The sequence below is a fragment of the Octopus bimaculoides genome, chromosome 11 (assembly GCF_046866305.1).
Source record: "Octopus bimaculoides isolate indiv1 chromosome 11, ASM4686630v1, whole genome shotgun sequence".
In the NCBI taxonomy this organism is placed as follows: domain Eukaryota; kingdom Metazoa; phylum Mollusca; class Cephalopoda; order Octopoda; family Octopodidae; genus Octopus; species Octopus bimaculoides.
Genome location: NC_142938.1, coordinates 49,948,735 through 49,958,189, shown reverse-complemented (window position 1 = coordinate 49,958,189; position 9,455 = coordinate 49,948,735). Strand labels below are relative to the sequence as shown.

Here is a 9,455-nt window from a genome sequence, read left to right as displayed (position 1 = left end):
CGTTACAACAGACATCCACTACAAAAAACCGACACACACCAATATTTAAATTTCTACTCCTGCCACCCATCCCACATAAAGAGAAACATTCCATATAGTATGGCAAGACGCATATGCAGCATAGTGACCGACTCATAGACACGCCACATAAGACTAGAGGAACTTAAAAACTTCCTACTAGAACAAAAATACCCACTCACCTTAATAGAAAACGGAATCGAAAGAGCAACAAAACTGGACATTACACAACTCAGAACACCAAAAAAGAAAAACAAAGAAAACATCATCCCTTTCATTAACACACACAACCCTACAATCACCAACATGTTTCAAATTATACACTCAAACCTACCAATAATCCAACAAAGCCCCAAAATGGAAAACCTACTAAACAAACATTGCATAAAAAACAGTAAACGCCAAGAAAAAACTTAAAAAAACACCTTACAAGAGCGAAATTCTCAGCAGAGAATAAAACCGAATTCTACGTAAAAGAGTGTGGAGATGGTAGATGTGGAACCTGCAGCAACACCACCTACAAATATATAGAGGGGAACAAACAGATAAAATTTAAGAGTGGTCACACATTCAATGTAAATGCAGACATGAACTGCAAGACGCAGAATGTAATATACTGCATAACCTGGCCCACATGCAAGAAGAATTATATAGGTGAAACTGGAAATTCCTTATGTCAACGACCCAGAATTCACCGACAACATTTCCGACAGGAGGAACTACGGAAAATTCCACTGAGTGAAAACCTAGGAACATGTGGGGAAGGAAAATTTAAGATCTTTCCCTTCTTCAGGAAAAATATGGAGAAATACTTCATAGCAAAATTCTCACCAAAACTGAATGGCTGAAACATGCAGATCACAACCCATCTTGGAACAACAGACCCTAAAAAAACGGCAAGAAACCCAGATAGTGGGACATTTTTGTACCAACAAGAATTAAACCCAGTTACATAGGTTCTCATATTTCTCTCCTAACTTTTTTTGAACTAACTAGCTGCATAGATATAATCACAATTCCTTCCTTCCCTTTTACACCCCTTTCAGACGCACACGCACGCACACACACACACACACACACACACACACACATACACACACACACACACACACGCACTCTCTCTACCATTGGACAATGATACCAAAGAATACCATGAACTTGTCACAGCAGGAACTGACCAACTGTAGATTGTAAACAGAATCTTCTTCTTCCCTCCCCTTCCCACTGACACACCTTTCAAATACACAGGCACACACACACGCACACAGACACACACGCACACATACACAACACACACACACACACACACACACACACACACACAAAAACTCACCCAGACTCTCCTACTAGACAATGACACCAAAGATTCTTTTTGAAGAGCAACTTCTTCAAAACGATCACACCTGCTTTTGCCATTCCTTTAAAAGGCTAAAAATAAACTTATTGAAAAGAACCAACCAGCTATGAACCCAATTTTCTTCTTTTCTCTTTCCCATCGACACACACACGCACACACACAGACACACACACCAACACAAAAAAACACACACTCACACACACACACTCTCTCTCTCTCACTTTTCCTCACCCTCTCTTACTATCCTATATATCTCTCTCTCCACCCCTACACACTCAATAAAACTATATAAAGAGACCCTCCGCAAAGTTTTCTCAAAACAATTTGAAAATCCTACACGACTAGGTGAAAAGCGCTTTATTTAATATGTGACATTAATAAAAATCTGTAAATGTACAAATATCCAGATTTCTGAGTACCTTAAAATTTATATATATATATATAAACATATATATATATATATATATATATATATATATATATATATATATATATATATATATGTAAACATACATACATGCACACATACATACATACATACATACATACATACATACATACATACATACATAGAAACGTACATACATACTTACAAGCACGAAAACGAAAAGTATCGCTGAAGAGATGTGTGACGATATATTTCCGGACAATGGACATGAGTCAGAATAAGAACAGTAATAAACGAGTGAAGAGAGAATATACATAATACGTGTGTTTATTTGGCAAAAAAACAAATCAACATCCCGAAATACAATAATATATATATATATATATATATATATATATATATATATATATATAAGCTGTAAGTTATATATTTTTAATATAACAATACATAAAAACGGGCTAGAGTTGAAGTGCTCAGCATGAGCTAGAATTCACATTATAGTAAGAATGGATACATAAGGGTGGGACTGAACCCGGTGCCATGTAGTTTGGAAGCAAGCTTCTTGCCACACTCTCAGTCCATTTTTTTCTGTAACTTCATCTCCTACCTCCACAAACGCCCCAAAATGTGAAAAAAATATCACCCCGTCCCTCCACAATGAGGGACGGGTGTGTACTGCATGTATATGGTGTGGCCAAACAGTCTTGATGGAACTTAACAGTGTACTCACAGTTGAACTCCATGTGGATGTACGTGGATTCGTAATAATAAATAATGAATGTTAGTGTGAGCAAATGGGAGACGATGGATAGCAACACATTCAGTAGGAGTCACATATACTATTATTTAAAAGAAGTTTGATTTGGTTGCATGTGACTCAAAGTGTCACAGATTACTAACAGAAACCTGCAAAACTTTAAGTTGCATCGAACGGAATCACGCTGTTTCAAATAACAAAAGTTTCAAGTATTTGCACAAGGCCATCAATTTTGGGGTGGTGTAAGTCAAATGCATCAGCCCCAGTGATCAACTGGTACTTATTTCATCGACCCCGAAAGATGAAATACAAAGTTGACCTCGGCGGAATTTGAACTCACAGCGAAAACGTGGACGAAATGCCGCTAAACACTTTGCTCAGCATTCTAACAATCCTACCAACTCCCCACCTTAATAATAATAATAATAATAATAATAATAATTTAATATATTATATATATATATCTTATATATATATATATATATATATACATACATACATACATACACACACACACACATATATATATATATATCATCGATTAGCTACAATTGCCAACGCTACCATTTAAGCAGTATCGAATTTCAATGTGACTTTATTGTATAATTTACTGTAATGAGCATCCATTCACAGCTAAATGAACAGAAACATTTCAGAATAAATGACTAGATCAGCGACCTTGGTTACGACATACGACCGGCAGATATTCTGTTTTCAGAGTTCACTAAACAGGCATATGGGTCGTCCGCTATTCTCTCTCGAATCTATTGTAAAACGTCACTTATAAACGTTACTTCTATATCAAAAGTGTTTTTTTTTTTTTGTCACTCAAGAGAGATTGTTAATAGGAATTTAATTGTCGTAAACAAACAAACCAACAAAAATTACAAGTGAATAATAAACAGTTTTTTTTTTTTAATTCAAATAATGTGAATGAGAGAATTCTATGAAGCAACTTTAGACACTGCAAAACCAGTTTGTTAAATCTGCCGTTAACGACATCTACAATTAGAAACACAACCAATATCAATAGAACGGAAGTAGTAGTAGTAGTAGTAGTAGTAGTAGTAGTAGTAGTAGTAGTAGTAGCAGCAGCAGCAGCAGCAGCAGCAGTAGTAGTAGTAGTAGTAGTAGTAGTAGTCGGCATCAGCAGTAGGGGGTACATGGATATCAAATCTAGCTACAATCACAATCGCAATTCTAATAATCATAATGATAATAAATTTTTAAAAAGAAAAGGTATAATTATTAATTTCATTTCGAAAAATAATCAAAAACTACAATCTGATAAAAGAAAAGAAAAATAACCAAATAGGAAGATGTCAATTTTGATTTCCATGATCAAATATTAAAAGACAATGATTAAAATGAAGACCATTCGATGCAGAATAAAACGATTTTCTTTTTAACATAGTGTTCTAGATTTTACTACTTTTGCATAAATCCAGAATTCAGTTCATTAAAACGAATATCATTTAAAATAATCATCTTCATCGTCTTGCTTTATGCGTAGCCAATGCGAGAAGAAAATAATTTAATGTAAACATATATTTCATCAATGTAGTTAAGTCTTTAAGGCGGTGAGCTGGCCGAAACGTTAGCACGCCGAGCGAAATGCTTGGCTGTGTTTCGTCTGTCTTTACGTTCTAAGTTCAAATTCCGCCGAGTTTGACTTTGCCTTTCATCTTTTCGTGTTCGATAAATTAAGTACCAGTTGCGTACTGCGGTCGATCTAATCGACTGGCACCCTCCCACTAGAATAGAAAAGAATATAGTTAAGTCTTTTATTCTCACTTTCTGTCGTTGTAAAATACGCGCACATGCACGTATCGCAAAACCTTATTGATATTGCACGTCTGTACAGAATTATTTGTTTTGTATGATGTTTACGTCACAAATAAAATTTCTTAATGAAACAGTTGAAGTGATACTATAGATTTCATTTATGGTATTATTATAATATGGAACTATCAAATGTTCCGTCTAAATTGGGATACTCCTGGATTTACGAAAATACCAATAAACTTCCTTTCATTGATGCCTACTTCGCTTTCTGAATGCATTTTCTTCTCTGTTAATTTCTATCATACAATCTAGCAATCATACGTAGTGTACATCTCTTTTGACTGGCATCCATCTGTTCAATATATCCCCATTAAATTTATATATGTGTGTGAGTGAGTATAAGCTAAGTAACGAGAGAAATGAGGCAGATAGGTAGAAATATATTTATATAGATATAGAAGGTATTGCATAGATAAGGGGTGTACGCAGAATAGGAGAGGGGGATGGAGAATGGAAAAGTGAAAGGAGTAGACAGAAAAAGCTATAGCGATGTAAGGTTGTGAAAGAGGAAAGAAAAACAGAAAGAAAAGAGGGAAACAGAGAGAGAGAGAAGGAGGGAAGGAGAGAGTGGGAGATGTCGCATCAAATATTACCCACTGTTTGGGGTACCATTTAGAATGGGAACAAAGAAAGGGTACGTGGGGTTAAATTAAATTATAAGAGTAAACTGATCGGACAAAGGAAATCGTTAAAAACACACACAAGTCGTTGACATGTTCGTCCCTCATCAGATATCAACCAAAAACCCCTAAATTTCGCGCCATAACATGCGGCATATATTTGTAAATTTTTTCAAGAGCATACACAGTCATGAGCCCAACGGATATAAACACCCTTTCGACACAGACACACTTTGAACACACGATATGACAGCTAGAAGTGGGGAGAGAACTACACCTGCACATAGCTGGTTCCCACTTTCAGCAAAGTAGACTGGAACTTAGTGAAATAATGACTGCTACATATAATGTCTAAAATGGATGCGAAACTTGTATAGCTTGATACCAATGTCTTATATATTCCTCTGTGTGTGTGTGTGTGTGTGTGTGTGTGTGTGAATGTACGTCTCTATGGTGCTTTTAATACTTGTATTTGCGTATGTCACTGGTCATCCCGGATGTCACTGGTCCTCCCGAGTGATTTCTTTTATGTTTAAATATTTAAATATATACAATTAGATAAGTCCGATGTTTTAAAATATTGAACAATTCGTCAATGGTCGTCTTATTTCTCTCTAACTATTGTTTTATTTTTTCTTTCTGTATACGATAAACAAATCCGAATATTGATATGAAAGTTATTTAAACAAAATTTTATATCGATATCTAGATTATATATGCTACCGACATTTCTGATAAGAAAACTTTATAATCTTTCTCTAATATTTTGATCTTAACACACAAAAAATCAATCTTATAGGGAAATTATTTCAATAAATCGTGATTCTATTAACTTCAATATTCTTTCAGTTGCATATCATGTTGTGTATGATCGTATTTGATATACAACTATGTTTATACATAATGTTATTTGTTTGGTTTTGACATGTAACATTATATGTAGAATAAATGAATATAATAAGTGAATTAAGTGCATAAAATCAAATGATATTGTTACGTTTAGAATTACGGTAGTTTATAGAAGATACTATATACCATATTGATTGTACATACATAGGAAGAACACGAATAAAATCCAAGGTGCAGATGAAAGCAGAAATACATGCACAAAACGCACACATATGAATATCCGCATACACATGCACACGCTCAGGTATATATATATATATATATATATATATATATATATATATATATATATATATATATATATATATATATATATATATATATATATATGTATATATATATATATATATATATATAAACATAGTTAAGGGATCAGCATATATATATAGATAGACCGTTGACCAACACCATTCAATTTTTTTTTTCTCCGTGTTTTTCTCCTTATTTTTTTTCCGTATTCATTCTGTTGAAGAGCGTAGCTCGAAACATTAAATACTTTCCGTATTCCCGAGCGTCATACTAATACATCCTTTTGTTGTTTACACCACCTGTCCTCATCTGTTATTGTTTTTTTCGTACATTCTCCCACATATATATATATATATATATATATATATATATACACAAACAAACACACACACACACACACACACACACACACACACACACACACACACACATATATATATATATATATATATATATATATATATATATATATATATATATATATATACACATACACACACATACACATATATATGTACATACATAAACATATACATACACATACATACTCATATATATAGAAACAATTATTAGGATAAGGAAATTGGACACATCAAATATATAAAATATATTAGGTACAATAAAATATAAAATATGCATATATGTAAACGAGAGAAAGCAAAAAGTGGAAACTTTCAGACGATGAATGACGAATTCATATGTATAAATATACATTTGTGTAAATAGGTCCAAATTACACTGAGTATAAGCGACAGAGAAATTTAAAGGGATGGAAGAAAGGTATTATAAGTCCAACAACTGTTTCTGGGCCTTCGGTGACCCATAATAATGTTAGCAGATTTAGTCCATCACAAAATGCGCCTGTATGGTTGCATTTAACACAGGATGAGACGGCCCTCCGTCATCAGGGTAGATGACACCTTACATTTCAGATCTTAATGCAGAGAGGTTCAAAGATGGAATGGTTAAATGTGGAGAGCTAAGTGTATTAGAAAGGGAACTTGAGGTTATTAAGACAGGGAACGGTAAGAGGAGGAAAGATAGTTCGAGAGGAGTGAGCGGTTAATAATGAGGCAAGTAAGGGAGTAGTAATAAAGGTGGGGAGTAGGAAAGTGAATAGGAGGGTGGAATAGATACAGGGTGGGACAGAGAGAACGGACGTTTTGGAAAAAGTCACAAAATCATTAATTTAAGCTGAAAACAAATTATATTGACATTAATGTGTTTGTATTGAACTAACTTTGTTAAAATAAAGTGTGGAAAACAACATCCATCCTGTGGTGCCCGTTTTCATTGGTACATTCCTGAAGACGTTCTTGGAAGTTGGCTTCAACTCTCTCTAGCATTGCTCTCTGCATATTCCCATGGTTTCAACTGTTGCCCAATGACCAATTTGTACAGGTTTAAATGCAGGTCTTCATGCAAAATACGCCTTACCGATCGATTACCGATGCCAAGTTCATATGTACGCTCAACGACTCCTTACTCATGATCCAGGGAACATCCAAAAAGTGACACCTGGAGGAGGTGAGGGTTGCACCAACACCTTGCTGATATTCATTGTAGCTGAATAAACTGAGGTGCCGTAAAATGAAGTGCCTTTTTCAAAGATGCAGCGTGACGATTATTACAGAAATGGAATCACATTGCGAACATGAGGCAAACATCTATAACCACTAGACCATGTGCCTTAACGAATGGCATATTAGGCACAGTCTCTCTCTCTCTCTCTCTCTCTCTCTCTCTCTCTCTCTCTCTCTCTCTCTCTCTCTCTCTCTCTCTATCTATCTATCTATCCATCTCTGTCTTTCTCTCTCTGTCTTACTCTCTCTCACTCTCACACACTCTCTCTCTCTCTCTCTCTCTCCGATTGATTCAGTCTTTAGTGAAATATATACCTTGATGCAAAACAATTGTGAACATTAATGATAACAGAGTTAAATTTTGTTCTTGTTCTCTCATGGATAATATTTCAGAGAACAATATATCGTTATTTAAGGAAATGGAAGTAATTTACTTCTTAAACATCAATATTTTAGTAGACAAATAAATAGGATTAGTCATTTATATAGTCAGAGTATAATGCGTCTAATGTTCCTATAAATAGAGGAGAAAAATAGGAAATAAACAGCACTAACGGCAACAGCAAATAAGGAGGGTAAACACCACTGGCTGAATGATATTAAAGACAAAATCAATCTCATACATCATGCTTTAGATAAGATGATCCTAGTTGTCTTTCCTTACTTTCATTGCCACATTCCATTGCACCGCATAAAGCGCCATATTTTCAGTGTCTTGGCTCTTGTGATACGCTTTTTATCATAACAACGAATGTTTTATGACGTATAACACATCGGTAAATGACGTATTTAGTTCTTAGTGGAATTTCTTCCGTTTTTAAATTCTGAGTTCAAATTCCGCTGCAGTTGCGTTTGCCTTTCATTTTTTCGGGGTCGATAAAGTAAGTACCAATTGAGTATCGGGGACGATATAATCGGCTGGCCCATTCACCAAATTCTCAAGCCTTGCGCCCATAGTAGGAGGGATTATCCTTACTACTATTTTTAAGACGGCGAGATGGCAGAATCGTTAATATGCCAGACAATTTTTGGGGACGATGAAATGAAGTACCAGTCAAGAACAGAGATCTTTGTTATCGGCTAGCTCCTCCCCCCTCAAGATAACTGACTTTGTACCAAAATGTGATGCTGCTTTTATTGCTGTTGCTGTTATTGTCGTTGTTGTTATAGGGTTGACAGAATCAGTAAGGCATGGAAAAAATAACTGGAAATATTTAAATATATTCTGAGTTCTGAGTTTGAATTAATGAATGTTCATGTTTTTTATCCCTTCAAGGTCGATGGATTCAAATGCATTCAGTCGAACAGTGTTGTTGATGCAATGTTGAAAATCATTATTACTACAATTATGAGCACTGATATGTGACCGAATATTAAGTCATTGTATTAATTTAGGGCAGCATTCTTTGATAATGATATTTAGTAATTCTACCCCAATGCAAACTTTTCAATGTAGTTATGTCAAAATATACTATTCTCTCCTACAGTACGAACGTCACAAACTGTTTTGCAACTATGTACTCCGAGTGAGAAACCTCTTCAGCTGCAGCAAAATTGAGTCGAACAGTTTGTGAAAATATAAACAATTATCAAGTTTTTTCGTGTGTGATAATAAATAACTCCAAAGACATACCCTGCATCGTTATAGATTTGATATAGAAGAAATTAAATAAAACAGATATTGATTGTATCATCAGATAAAGGATCTCAAAGGTAGAAGCAAACTTTA

The 9,455-nt window shown here is 34.7% G+C and overlaps 1 long non-coding RNA gene across 1 annotated transcript; it reads left to right on the top strand.

Annotated features, from left to right (window-relative positions):
- The first annotated feature begins 8,292 nt into the window (after nucleotides 1-8,292).
- Nucleotides 8,293-9,356, top strand: LOC106868276 (uncharacterized). Its single transcript, XR_001409256.3, has 2 exons — nucleotides 8,293-8,607; nucleotides 9,214-9,356. It is a non-coding gene; the product is annotated as an uncharacterized LOC106868276 (long non-coding RNA).
- The last annotated feature ends 99 nt before the right edge of the window (nucleotides 9,357-9,455 follow it).